This window comes from Nipponia nippon, unplaced genomic scaffold (genome assembly GCF_047370975.1).
Source record: "Nipponia nippon isolate SJK-2023a ecotype South Korea unplaced genomic scaffold, ASM4737097v1 scaffold_2, whole genome shotgun sequence".
NCBI lineage: Eukaryota > Metazoa > Chordata > Aves > Pelecaniformes > Threskiornithidae > Nipponia > Nipponia nippon.
This window is the reverse complement of record NW_028262336.1, coordinates 85,848,249-85,862,978: the sequence shown is the minus strand read 5'-3', so window position 1 is coordinate 85,862,978 and position 14,730 is coordinate 85,848,249. Positions and strand designations below refer to the sequence as shown.

The window sequence follows — 14,730 nt, the reverse complement described above, 5'->3', positions numbered from 1 at the left end:
AAGCTGTTTCACAGTCCTTTTTATTTATTTATTTATTTTAAATGTTTGGCTATGGAAAATTCTTCTTTTCATCTGGTATGAGCAGTTCTGAATACTGTGGTGAGAGTTTAAGCATTGTTAAGGCTGGTAAATAAGGTTTGCACAAATTTAATTTAAAAAATGAAGTAGTATTATGCTTTACAAGCAACCCAATTGTTATTGAATATTTACAGCATTTAATATATGAGACGGAAGCTGTTCAGGTTATGTTAAACTTGGAGCAAAATTAACTGTTAAATGCTATCGAAAGCATCACTTTCCTTTATGCCTTGACATTACTGATGTAGAAGCTGAAAGGCTGAGGTGGTACTTCTGATACTTACCTGAATGGCTCTGAGGCTCCGGTACGGTGTTCCTAAGAGACCGCTGGTCTTGCCACTCTGAATTTTAATCAGGTGTTTGTCACCAAATGTCACATCTCCTGTCGAGGGGGGGGTGTGTGTGAGTGAGTAGAAACCAAGTACTGAATTGCACACAAGGTAATTGTCATGTTTACAGAGAAAAGAGTTTTCCTGTGAAATAGCAGTGGTTTGATTCTGAAATATAATTAGTGGATTCTCAAGTTTCAGGACTGCTGTGTCTCCTAACACAAGTTTTATTACTAGTTTCTGAGAGATTCAGGTGGAGCTTTAATATATAGACACTTAACAGGGGTTTTAAGATAAATGTGTTATGGAAAAATATCGTCTTGGGGCATCTTGCTTTGTTACAACATTAGCTGTTTTTATTGTGTCGGTACAAAGGGTGAATTTATTATTGAGTCTCAAAAAAAAAAAAAAAGCAGCTTTAGTGAGTTTTGTTGGAAACCTGTCAAGTTAAATGTTAAGAATTGATTCCTGTCTTAAATTACCAGTTTTATCAAAGAGGAATAGGCAGTAGTCCTTCTGTCAATACAAGGAAGAAAAAATATTGTTAAATAACTGCTTTAATTAGAAAGAAATCTCTTGTCGGTGGATTGGGTGGTAGCGTGTTGACATACTCTCTGCCTGGTTTCAGAATGAAAGTTCGTACTGTTTTGAGGTCTGATACTTGAGACAGCAATGTGTTTTCCAATCTTTGACTCATACCCGAAACATAATTTCTCACTAATGTGGTGTTTAGGGACATGGCGCCTTTCCAGGGCGCTGGTATTCGCCCCACTGATTCCTGTGTCATGCCGAAAGCTGGAGGGTTGGTAACCTCTGCCCCGCTTTAATTATCCATAAAACCCTTGCTAAAGTTACCTTGGTGGAGGTTTGCTTCACGGGTATAGCTGGGAAGGGTTGGAGGCTGCCAGGAGCTGGTCTTCGGCAGCGTCAATAGCGACAAGCTGAAACCCCGGGGAGGTCGTGTTAGCAAACGGTTGTGCAAGGTATGTTGTCCAACTCGTCCCTATGTTAACCGCGGTGCCCAAGTGAGGTCAGCCATGAAATTCATCCAGTGGGTCTGTAACCAGGTTTTTTTGGGGTCCTTTCAGCTCCGCCAGCTCCCTTCCCAGCTCTGGGAGCAGAGAGTAAGGCTGGAATTTGAAGTTGTCATAAGGCAATGGGGGTTTTACATCATACCTACTCTGCAACAGATTAATTAGTGTTTTTTAAAAAAACAGATTTAACTGTTGAGCACTTCTTATGGACAGCAATGCAAGGAGTCTGGGTTAAAGTCGAAAGAGCTGCCAGCAGTATAGCCATGCTCTTTTAATTTGTTTCAATATAAATCTGATTTTCCACATGTTACGTATCATATGACAGTCCCACAGTGTGTGTAAAATGCTTACAGAGTAATTCAAAACTTCTGTATCTGAGCATGCTGTAAAGTGGTAACCTAACTATGCTAGCACATTTTGACATGTTGAGGAGTTTGGGGAGGGACGGGAGGGAAGTTTTATTCCAAGAAATGAAGGGAATAAGTTATATGAAGATAACTCTCTCTATTTAAAAGTTAATTATGCATCATTTGATTGCCCAGAGGGCAAGCTGGTCTTCAGAGGGTTTCCAGAGAGAGTCACGTGTGTGTCAGGAGAGAAATGCTGTCTGATCAGGAACTTTAGCTGATATTTTTTTATTGTTGTTATTTAATAGAAACTGCTTGTTTCATACATTCAAGCTGAATTGCAAATTTCTTCAAAACTTGTAGGATGCCAGGCCTCAGAAAAGGGATACTGTTTCATGTCTTTCTTTCTCATTATCCTCTGTTAACCTTGGACTCAGCATTAAAAGTAAATAACTTGTTGTCACAAAGAGGGAAAACTTCTTTGCTGATTTTTATAAAAGATTGCATTTCAGTTTTGGCTTTCTACCATTCCTAAGCAAATTCATTTTGCCACCATCACCTGAGGCTAATTGCCCACGTCTTAAATGAGCTGCCATAGGCTGTACAGGATAACTTTAACGTGTGCCTGAAGCGGTGTGTATTTTGACAACTCGGCAGCATGGCTGTGTTCTGCTGTTGCACTACCATTAGCGTGTGCTTTTTATCTACCCAAAATAGATTAAATAAACTGTTGCTTAAACAGTCAGCTTTTCAGGCTGGGACGGCTGAGAACAGTGCGCTGGTAGGATACGTGTATGTACTGCTGGGCATAAGAAAATGCCTGATTTTCCTTGTATGTGGAAAATGGATGAGAGGAAGGCACCGTTAAAAGGGTGGGTCGGCTTCTGTTGCTAAGGAGGACATGAGAGTTGTCATCTTATGTCAGAGCAAAACCAGTCCATGAGAGTTGTCATCTTATGTCAGAGCAAAACCAGTCCCTGACACTGGCTGGGAGGTTGCATCTCTGTCCCTGCTGTGCTTGGCCTTCTGTAGACTCGTCTTAATTGCTCTGACGCCTCTGATGCTGGGAAGGCCCTGCCTGAGGAACGCCTGCCCTCTGAGGATGATGGTGTTCCCTCTGTTGCTCCCGTCTCTGCTGCCTGGCAGTTGGCATATGGTACCTCCTTCTTCTTGCTTTGTGGGAAATCCTACGCCCTCGGGCTGCTGGCATCTCAGACCCCTGTCCTGTCCCACCTGGGCAGGCTCCCTTCCCAGTGGGAAGAGTTATTTTCTCCTCATACCTCTTTTCTGAGTGTGCTTGCTGCCTTTCACTGTACCTTTACTGATAGCACTCTGTCTTTCTGTCTCATCAACGATAAAGTCAAGCCATTAAGAAATACCAAACTCTTTATTTGTACGTGGTGTAATGTTCTTGTGTCACCTGAGTTAAGGTAAAGACCCTCTGTTATTCATGGCTTGCCAGAAGCTGTACTAAGAAATAATCTTAATTAATCTGGTAATGAAGTTGCAACTTTCACTTGTATTTTGGTTTGTTATTGCAACTGAGATGATGCACAGGCATGATTTGAAACCCTCGTCTGTAATTACTACTAGTATCTGGGGCAGGAGAGGCAAGAATCCTCTTAAATATCCAGACTCTCAGTTCCAAGTGATTATGTGATTATCCTTTTTGCAAAGAAAAAGCTCCTTAAAATTTTATTGTTCAGAAGTTTGTGTGAAGAGGGCTGGTTAAAATTACTGGTTGCTGTTTAAAGCCTTGCAAACTTTATGCTTTGCTAGATCAGCAATGAGATTAGTTGTCGGGTGATGTGGAAAAATATACTGGCATGGCATGGATGGTTTCTTTTCTGCCAATGAAAATGGGAGTGCGGATTAATGTCTGAGATTTATGGTTTAGTCTTTCTGTAAATCTGCAGAAGTTATTGCTCAATGGTATAGTACAGTAATGTCATGTGTTCCAATAAAGATTATCCGGATGGATTTATTCTTTACATACCGTGTCTGGCAGTTGTGTGCATATCTTCTTGTTTTGTGGCTCGTTATTTGTGTAAATGCATATGTGTCCCTCTTCAGTTCTTTCAGTATATTTTGTTATTTTAGCCTAGGATTTTATTATTTTTAATCAGAGGAGATGTTATTTTAATGCCCAGCAGCTTGGTTGTTTGGTTTGTTTGGGGTTTTTCGTTTGTTTGTTTGTTTTTTTAATACTAATGCAAGATTGTCTTAATATTTCATTTGATTCTTTTTTAGTTCTATCAAAGTAAGAATGCAATAAGAGCTTAGTGACTCTCGGTTGTCAGCACAGTTACTATTTAAAAATGTTAAGCACTTCCTTACCCAGCTCTTTAGAGGTGACACACCCAGTTGTTCCCAGCTGTGGAATGGTTCTTAGTAAAATCATGCCATGGAGTTAAAAGTGAGAGTTTCAGTTCTGATGGAATTTGTTATCCCAATTATCAGTTTTAAATGAGGCAGCCTGAACAATCGGACTGATGGCATAATTAAAATTCGTCTTGTCTTTCAAGCAAATTAATTCTTCCATCTGAAAAAAAATTCCAATTGTGTAAAATGAGGTATGCACTTAAAGACTCTCATTAAATACTAATAATAAATCCAAACAATGGTGAGTTAATAGATGAAAATATTGAACTAAGCAAAAAAAAAAAAAAAAAGAAACAGTTCACTGCCTTAATCCTAAATATTAAACTTTTTTAAAGCTGCCGTAAGCCCCTGATTCCTGATGTTGAAGTTTTACTATATTAATGTCATTCTTCAATAAAATATAAAAGTAAAATACCTGGCTTCTATTAGTATTATTACTACGGGGTTATATTTAGAGTAGGTCTTGAATTAAACTCAAAAATGGTCTCCAAAGATAGCTGCAAGTATCTCAGCACCTTGCAAAACTTGGTATTTGGATTAGGCCTTCAACTTTTTGCTGCTCTGTACTTTTTCTTGTATTCATTATCAATCCTATGTGCTAAATGAAGTGTAAATCTTATGAAGCAAACAGAAAACGCTGTCAGAGAAGTCCTGCTAAAGTGGGATTGAGCGCATACATGAGATGAAGTAACAGAGCTCTCAATCTAGCCCTGGCGTTTCTATCTTTTGGGTTATTTTAACTTATCAATTTAATGCTCCTTTAGCTCAATTATTTTTCATAATTTCCTAAAGCAAAAAACAACCCTAGAAAAATTTGAATGCCATGCTTTCTGTAGCATAAAGCTCTATATAACTAGAGCCAACTGGAGAGAAGTAACAACTGTTATCTGTCATGTTCATCCTTGTGTTCAAGCATTTCAGAAGCTGAATTTTAGAGACAGGCTCTCTATTTCAGTTCAGAGATAATACTTTCTGAATTTAAAATACCACAAAAAAGTTTTTCAGAGTTGAGATGCATTTAAAATAAAGCTTGAAAAAATGGGATAGTTGCTAAGTGATGTGGTCGTAAGCCTATGTTCTGCAGCTCTTCATCGGGAGCAGGATATCTCTTATGATTAAATAGGATTGAACAAAGATATTGATCATACCAACATAAACTATTTTAAACATATGTACAGAATCACTATCTGCTATATCCCAATTATTGTCCCTTACTAAGCACTCATCTCCTTTTAGGGGCTGTCAAAAGGAAGCCTTCTAGCACCAAGTGAAGCCACACACAAAGTATCGTCTAGTACCTACCTTCTTTATCCCGTGATTCAGATTACAATAACACCAGCACTTCCTTTCAGTGATGAAATTGCCTCACTTGTCTTTTTGGGTGCACCCACTAAATGTGCAGATATAATAGGGTTCCTGACAATAGCAGTCAAACAGTAGCAGAGAGGGGTTGAATGCAGACATAGCTTCTTCCAGCGCTACATTCAGTCCTTTAGCAACTTCCCATTCTTCATGTGGTAGGAAAATAACTGTAGACTTTAGTTTCTAAATAGAAAAGAGATTTTCTATTTAATTATTTATTTATTTTCATTTAAGTTGATGGTTTCTCATGACCTTCATGTTCTTCCTGTCTAGTCCTAGGGAATATGCCGGGTTTCCTGTTTCCTGCTCAGGATGCTTTATTTTGCAGGGTCAGTGAAAGCAAAGTGAAATTTCTGTTCTATGTGATGAATGTTACCACTGCCAAATAGATCACTGGAGAAAACAATCTGCATAGAAGCCTCTGAAAGATGGTCTTTTTGGAGGGTTTAATTGTGAAAGCAGTACCACATCTCAGTCTTTGGAGGAACTTTTTTAGGGTTGTTTTGCTGGTAGCACTCAGCTCTTTGAATTGTCTGACATGCGACTCACCTGCAAGCTTGAGGTGTCGTGACGAGATACTCTTTTGGGACTTGTATCCCATTTTGTGCTTCAAGAGGAACTGCCATACTTTGCTCAAAGGAGGCAGAGTCAAATACCCTGAAAATGGAGACCTTAAAACAAAACCAAAAAACAAACAAACAAACAAAAACAAACAAACAAAAAACCAAAACAAACCAAGTTAATTTGTGGACAGGTAGGTCACAACTGGTGTTTGCTGTTGATAATACTGAATTCATACTTAGGTCGTCTTAAATATCTAATGTATTTGCAGAGTCATTATATCTTCTTGAAATCTTTTTTTGCTCAAGAATTTCATGCTTATAATAAGAGTGCATGATGGAGCTGAACCTGTATTTGCTGTGCTGATTTTTTCCAAGAAATGTGCATTTTAATGATTTGAAAAACCTCGTTCTAATTTGGCTTCAAAAAAAGAAAAAAAAAAACCAAAACACCCAAAACATGCAACATGGAACTGCCCTTTCCTGTCTTTTTATTTTGTGTAGAATAGAAAGTTGTGGACTGGATGAAAGCCAAGTGCTTCAGTGCAAGAAGTACGATAGTAGTTAGCCCAAAACTTATACCTGTGTAAATTCTCCAGCTTATACCTGTGTGACTGAAGAGTCAATTACCCCAAAGTCTTGGATATGAAGGTCTAAGAAACTATCTTTGAATTCAAGTTGAGATGAAAGGAATAAAAGACAGCATTTTGTGGGTCTTGAAAGCTGAAATGCAAACCATTTAACCAAAATTTAATTAGAAAAATGAATGGTGCTTTTTTTTTTTCCTTATATCTAGGGAAATAACATTTCTTACACATGTGGTTGTAATAGGCTTTTATTGTGGTAACTGAGTTTCCTAGTGACACTTCCCTTGAAATGGAAAAGTGCAGCATTCTCACTTCAGAGTGACTCTAGAAATGTTCCTATGACTCTGTAAGTGTGGAAATTTTATTTTTGCTGTGGGCATTTTCGTAGAAATGGGTAATATTTACATTAACCAATCTTCCTTGGCATAGCTGTATTCTAAACATGGAAATAGCTGTATTCGTTTTGTTTAGGATAAAACTAATTTCAAGATCATGCATTTTGCGCACTTAACCTTTATTTGTACTGATGACAGTTACGCAGAGGTAAAGAAAATAAAAATAGAGTGTATTTTATCAGTCTGGTGAAACTGTTGTGCTTAGTGTAAAATACCACTTATGTCGTTAATTTGCATAAGCTTTAAATCATTCCAGTAAAACCGTTGTAGGCAATAAAATATGTTCCAGACTTTGGACCATACTTGCAAGAAATTTACCTCCAACTTTTCAGTGTAAAGTCTATAAAGTGTTGGGTGTAGTGCTATTTAATCCTTCTGCTTTATCTGTGAAGTTTCTGGTCATGAAGAGAAATGTTTGAGATTGTTCATTTTTTCTGTTGAGCAATGTAACAGTTAATAATTTACACTTTCTTTATGGGATTATACTCTTGATAGCATTTGATTTTACCATTTATCTATTTTGTGAGATGATTCTGCTGTAAGAATGAAAAGCTTCTGGAGTTGTACACCTGTACCTACAAGTGTACAGGAGGAGTCTGAACAAATTTGGAATAAAATGACATTAGTGTGTGTTAGTTGTATCGAGAACAATTCGGGTATCTCCAGTGACACAGATCTACAGCCTTATATTGGAATTTAAATAGTGATGCTACAAAACTGAATGATTTGCTGAAGGAGGTTACAGTAGCTTTCTGCTGAAAGGTGTTGGTTTGTTCAAACTCCCCATTTTTGATCCTATTACATTTTAAAAGTATCTCTGGAATAACTTTTTGGGAGGGTACAAAACCATTACTACTAAAATCTTTTGCAATACTTTTTCAATGCTCTTTTGCTTTGTGTTAAGAGAAGTGTCTTTAACCTTTGAGGATTCCCATGGCAATCCACCTAAACCTTAGGCACCTGTATTCATTTTAAGCATGCACATCAATCCCCTAACATTCCAGGATTAAATGCAGTGTAGAGAGGGAAGCATTTGGATGAGTAGCAGTGAGTTATGAAAGAAGGTGAAGAGAAAACCTGCATTTTTTTGGTGGTGATTTTTTTTTTCCATACAAAAAAAAGTGCTTGTGTTTGAGGTTGAAAGTTGAAGGACTTCTAAAAAGAATAAGCTTGTGTTGCCTTAGTATCAATTATACAGAACATGTATGCAAGTTCACTATCTTATTATTTTTAATTGTATTTTACTGCTACATTGCTGAAGTTCAGGTAGCTTTTCTGTAGACTCAGTAGGAGGAGCTCCTATACTTAAATACTGGGAGGAAGCTGACTTCTTTAAGTTTTCCATGGATACAGGAGTTTGTTAACCATACTCTGTAAATAGGGAAAGGAAAGCTGAACAGTGGATTGACAGTTCTGGATCCTAATTCATACAAAACCCTAATTTTGGCTATTTTTATTCCTGAGCTGTGATTAATACTATTGTTACTCTCCTTTCAGAGGTTTCAACTCTTAATTGTTATTACTGCTTAATTGGAGCACTCAGTATCCTTCGAAGTAGCATTAACAGGTTTTGTGCTGTGAGTACAACAGAACATAATTGGTAATGCAATAACAAATTCAAATATTTTTATAAAGCGCATGTCAAGAGGGTTGCAGGGTTGTTTTCATCTTGTCACTGAAACCGGTTTAATGAAATCAAGTCGCGCCATATGGTTAGAAGACCATGAAATGAAGAGTGATAGATAGCAGCCAAGCTTAACCACACAAAGGCGTGATCTTTTCATGTGTCTTTTAAATGATAGAAATCTGTTGTCCTTAAGAAACAAAAGGAAAAAACCCAACAACAACAAAAGAAAACCCAACTAGAGAACTCTTCTCCAGGCTGAACAAGCTGGATGATCAAGCTCAGGATCTCCAGCCCCGACTGTCCCAGTGGCTTCCACACAACTTGCTCCAGTTTACCAACGTCTTTCCCATACTGGGGAGCACCAAACTGCAGACAGCAGTGTTATAGATGTGGCGTAATGAGCACTGAGGAAAGGAGAGGATGATCAGGTCCATCAGCCTTCTGGCCATGCTCCATTTCATACAGCCCCAGGTGCTGTTGGCCGACGTTGCCGGGGTCTGCTGCTGGCTGACATTCAGCCCAGCAGAACCCCCAGGCCCAGCTCCCCAGCCCGCTCTGCCATTGCAGGGGTTAGGTCCATCCTGGGGGCAGGACTCCGACTTTGTCCTTCTTGAATGTCCTGAGGTTCCTGCGGAGCCAGTCCTCCCAGCAGCCCTGCCCTCCGGCGTATCGACTGTGCCCTCCCCACACTCCCGTCGGCTCCGGGAGGGAGTGCGGTATCAGAAGCTGACTCAGAAAGAAAAATTTTGAAAGCTGCTGCAGCCAATTGCTGGGACTAGAGTAAGAAAGTTGATTAATGTGGATGATATTTCCTCTTTCCTTTCCCTTCTAGAAAAAACGTCCTGCAAATGTAAACACGTACACACCTTTGAACCCAGTATGTACAGATATGCATCAATTGACGTGGATTCCAACGCGTTATATGATAAAATATTTAACTGGGGTGGGGAAAGGGAGGCTAAGTTCAAAATACTTCTGCTTTTGCAAAGGCTATTAAATTACAGACAGCCACTTGTGCCCTGTGAATAAACGCTGAAATATGCTTGTCAGATTTATGGTGCGGTAATGTATTCTTTTTAACTCCGTGACCTGATGTTTGTAAGATGCTCTCAGCTGTGATCGTTTTCTGAGGTGAGGGATGTACTTGGTAAAGCACTAGCTAAAAATGCCCAAGTTAACAGAAGGCACAGTATATTTATGTATGGTTTGACTTCAAGATGCAATGTATTTTCATCACAGATCTGTGCAGTTAGGGAATTACTGCACAATTCCACAAACTAATCCTAATCTGTCCAAATTTACCAGTGTCAACTACTCTAGTAAACAGCTTTTAATAGTTGTTTGCAGGTTAATTTTTCAGAAACTGTGTTCTTTTTTTATGTACGAAATAGAAGAAAAACTTGGATTACTTATGTGAGAACAGGAAAATCAGAACAATTCCAGTTTCGTATATCAAATGATGAGTTCTGGAACAGTTGATAGTGCTCAGGCCTGAGGTAATAGGGGTAGGAGTTTCGTGAGAGGTTTTTGAAGGCATCTATTCAGTGTTCGGTGCCAGGCCAAGAAACAAGAAAACAAACCCAACAATGACAAAAAACACAAACAAAAAAAAAATCCCCAACCCCACCCAGAAACAAAACCCAAGCATCGTTAAGAAGTAGTAGGAATAGGAAATACAACGGCACATCGCTGTGCTGCTACAGGTAATCTGGCATTTGCTGGTGGTGTAAATACCATCTGAAGCTTGATCGCTTTCCCTTTCCTCACTCTCCCACTTCACCTCCCCAAAATCAAATCTATGGAAATGGAAGACCTTCATCCTCATGGTATTTTTCTGATCAGAAGTAGGAAGAGGAGAAGGAAGCTTCTACTGGAGGTTTAGTTAAACACTCTAGGAGTTCTGAGCCTGAACAAGAGTTGATGGATGAAAAGGAGAGGTGGACAAAGTAGCAAGCTTAAAACAAACAAATAAACAAAAAAAACCCTAGCGGATGGCATGGACAAAGTGGTTCAAATAGTCACCGTGTCCCATGTTATATGAATAATTAGTGAACCAAATGAAGGGGCAGTAGGCTTCCTTGCCAAGAGATACTGTGGAAGATAAAAGTTTACTTGAGTTCAAGGGGTAGTGGATAAGTTCACAGAAGGGAAATCTCTGAAGAGTTACTTAAATGGGGAAACCACATCTAGCTTGGAAGTCCCCGAGGGAGAAGTATCTTGCCTGTTCTATTGTTACTCTTCCTTAGGCAACCACTTGGGGTTGCACAGGAGGATGGGATCCTGGGCTAGATAAGAGTTTTGATCTGGCCCCATGTGGACGTTCCTGTGTGTGGTTTTGACAAGGTCCCATCCAGTAAAAGCTGCTTTTAACTTCTGTAGATCCATGATAACGTCCTCTAAGAAGCAAAACTAAGGAAAAAATCAGGCACAGATTTTATGGAAGCAATTAATTTGATTTGCTAAATCGATCAAGCAATGTGCCACTGTTAAGCTTTAGCAAGTGTGGAACATTGCATTCAGAGGTATCTGAAAAGATGAATAAAGTCGTGGTAGGTCTCTTAATCTAGACCAGTATCTGACTACTTCTGTATGTGACCAAGTTGTGCAATCATGGGGAAAAATATTATTATTAATTCTTAAGAAGTTAACATTTGATGGTTTTTCATCAGCCCATTTGAAATTTTAGTAAAAGCTTCATAAGAATAATAAATAAGAATTGCTGAAATTCTCTTGAAATAAGCTGGCACATGTATTTCCATATACTATATTCAGCATGATTACTTAAAACCTTCTTTTGCTCTAAAAAGATCAGTTAATTTAAGAGGTTTTGTTACTGATTTTGGCATGGGTAATGTAACTGTAAGATCACACATCAGATGGTTATGCAGAAGGCACACCCACCCAGATCGAATAAGCGCAGAATAAGATGCATCAGTAATGATACTCCTCTGCTATGCTTGTCCTTCAAAACACTCGCTTTCTCTTTGCAGAACATTTTATTCTTTGAAATCTGAGCTCACTTCTTGTGTTGAATGTTGACTGCTGTTGAGAAATCATGCAAAAGTCACTTAGCACTGGTGATTTACTAGTATTTGCCATTTCATTGCGATGTTTTCATTCCTTCAAGAAGAAAAAAATTCTCTTGCAAAAGGATACTTTTCTTTTTATAAACAACGTTTTGTCTTTCTGAAGCATTTTCCCCTTTGATCTGTGACCAGATTCCTTAGTTTAATTCAGTCTTCTCTAATACTGTTTGAATAATTTGTGAATGTATTCAACAAGCTAGTTTGTTTAGTTATTAAATAATCTATGCGGAAATCTCCAGTTATCCAGGTGGTGTAGTCAGTCTAGGGCGGTGATCATCACCAAAATGATGTGGTTGCATTTGTAAATTACTTCTGTTTTTTGTTCAATATTCTTTTTCATTGATTGGATAAGATTTTAAATCTGTGAATCTAGGGTCTGATGGCACCGAACGTGGTACCCAAGCAAGCGTTCCTAAGCTTTGCTTGCTTGGGTATGGCGTGAGCGATGAGTGCACAGTAGCTGCTCTCAGTTGTGCACGAGGCTGCGTACGCAGGAGGACACATCCAGCTCGTCACCTGGCTTTCCAGCACTGCTTTGGAAGACTGTGCTGGTTCAGACCCTCAAAATAAACTAAGGCAGGCACTCCATGCTTGTGCTGTGTTAGGTACCTGGCAAAGTTGCTTGATAAACCTTTTGTTTATTGGACAATGTGAGTTTTATCAGGAGAAAAGCTGGACTGAAGGGCTGGTGGTGCTTGGTTTTCTCAGAAACTGCGTTTACACCATGGGGCATTGCAGTGAAAGGGCAGAGAAGGCAGGGGAAGCTGGGCAAGGTAAAAACCAAGAAGAATCCAAAGAGGATTCAAAATCCATTCTCAAACAGGAGCTTAGTATGAGCAGTTGTGAAGTCTTCACTGAACTCAGATTTGAACCGGAATAGGGTTGAGAAGAGATAGGAAATCTTAATCTTAAGAATGAACTTAGTACATTAAATAAGTTCACTACTTAGCACTTTTTTTTTTTTAGCCTTTACTAGATATCCTTTCCTAAAGGATGAATTTTACAGTGAAAAAGTGCAATGGCTTGAAAAACTGTCTAAATAGAAATACAAACTGAACATAATATATGAGGAGAATAAAAGACAAAGGCTTGGTTCCCTTAAGCAGCTCAAGTATGAGGACATAAGTGAAAATGCTTATGTAGAAGCAGGTCAAAAAACAGTGAATGCTTCTTCCCAGGTAGCATAATCTGTGAAGAAGAAAGGAGTCCACTGGTTCAGGCAGTATGCAGCTTTGCTTCGTCTTACTTGATGAGAGGTAGGTCTGCACAGTAAGGTGTGCTGGGTTGCCTTAGCACCTAGGCCATGGGAACAGCAGCCTCTTCTGCTAATACTGCAGGCGCTGACCCAGAGCCGTGTCTCACCACGGTGCATCTGGAGCGCGTGTTGAAGGCACCTGTGACTGTGTCCTGATGGAGTAACTTCCCATCACAGCTTTCTCCTTTACCCATCTTTCCCTTTCCACAAGAGCTTTAGTATTTCTGTACCATGCTGCTTAGTGTAGCCATCTAACCTGAGCTGTGCCTAAACTACTGTGTTCCTCTACAGAACTTGTTAGAGGGTAATGTAGCCAGGACAAAAGAAATTACAGCAAAATTTGATTCAAAGCTAATGTGAAAGCATCAAGCTCTTTATTTCTTTTATTAACTATGACAGAGAAATGTGTCTCAGCTGGTCACTAGTATTAGCAAAGCATTGCAAGTTATTGTCAGTATCACCGAAATGCATTTTCTCACTTTCAAGTACAACATTTCGTATGGCAGAATGGTTTGCATTTGTGTACCTGCAGATTTTGGGGATTTTTTTTTTTTTTTCCAGGTCCTAGAGGAGCCTGAATTGAAAGTTTCTGTATTGGCTTAATTCCGGTTCAGGGGAGGTGTGGAAGTGGCGAATACTAGAAATTTCTTCTTGTCTCCTCTTGCCCAGGAATGTGTTTGCGTGGTTTCCGTCATGTAAAAATGGCATATTGTTGTCCGTTCAGTCAGAGGAGAGAGAGAAACTCACTTTTATCTCCCGAGGAAGGAATCTTTTTGATGGACATGTACCAAAGGCAACGCGTACCTTACTTATAGAAAGAGCTTTTGTTTGCAGAATTTTTGTCAGGAAAGCAAATATGTTCAAGCTCCTAGAAACTGTTTGGTCAAGCTTAACTGCATGTAGGTTTTGGCATACAACATTTAATGGAACATGTTGCTGTTCTTTGTGCATCTGTAGTCACAGGAGAGACTGGGCTCCTTATAAGCTGAAATAAGGAGCAGTGAAAACAGTGGAAGACGACTACTAAACAGTGTTTTTTCTACCTTCACCCGTGAGAGAGTACTTCAGCTAATTACTTCAGGTTACTTCAGCTCTTGGTACTGTGATGGTTTTGTTAATGCTATATGTTTAATTGTGAAGACTCCCTTCAGTTTCAAAACAAGCGTATTAAGATTAATCTTTACCTGTAAAATATTCTAGAATCTGCTTTTACTGTAAATGAAGAGAGGGTAGCATCTTCTCAGTTTCTAGTTCTTCGGCCATAGGCGATCCACATGCCACCGCTGCCGTTGTTCAGAATAGCCTTCTGATAACTCTTCAGCTAATTTGGGATACCCGGTGAAGATGCTTTCTCGCTGTTTTCATTCTCCATTGCTCAGATGTCTCTGCCAGGCAACTCACAAAACAAACAGCAACACTGGGTCAGCCTCAAAGAGTGCACGCTTTGAAGTAGAGGGCAGGTGACAGTTATAAAAGGTTAGTCTTTAATGGTATTACAAAAGGTAGCTGTAGAGGTTTCCGTGCATTTACTTATTAAAGTGTGTAGTGCCCTGATTCTTACATACAAAAAAGATTTAGTGGGTAATTATTAGGAAAAAAAATACCTTGTGCTTTCCTTGGTGGTGGAGAATATAGCAGAAATTAGTTTATAACTGGGATTTGACAGCGTGTGGCTCTTTTTTAAGTGA

At 39.1% G+C, this 14,730-nt stretch overlaps 1 protein-coding gene across 15 annotated transcripts in view; it reads left to right on the top strand.

Moving 5' to 3' along the window:
* Nucleotides 1-14,730, top strand: part of LMO7 (LIM domain 7) — a 132,664-nt gene that overhangs the window by 57,445 nt on the left and 60,489 nt on the right. The window lies entirely within an intron of this gene.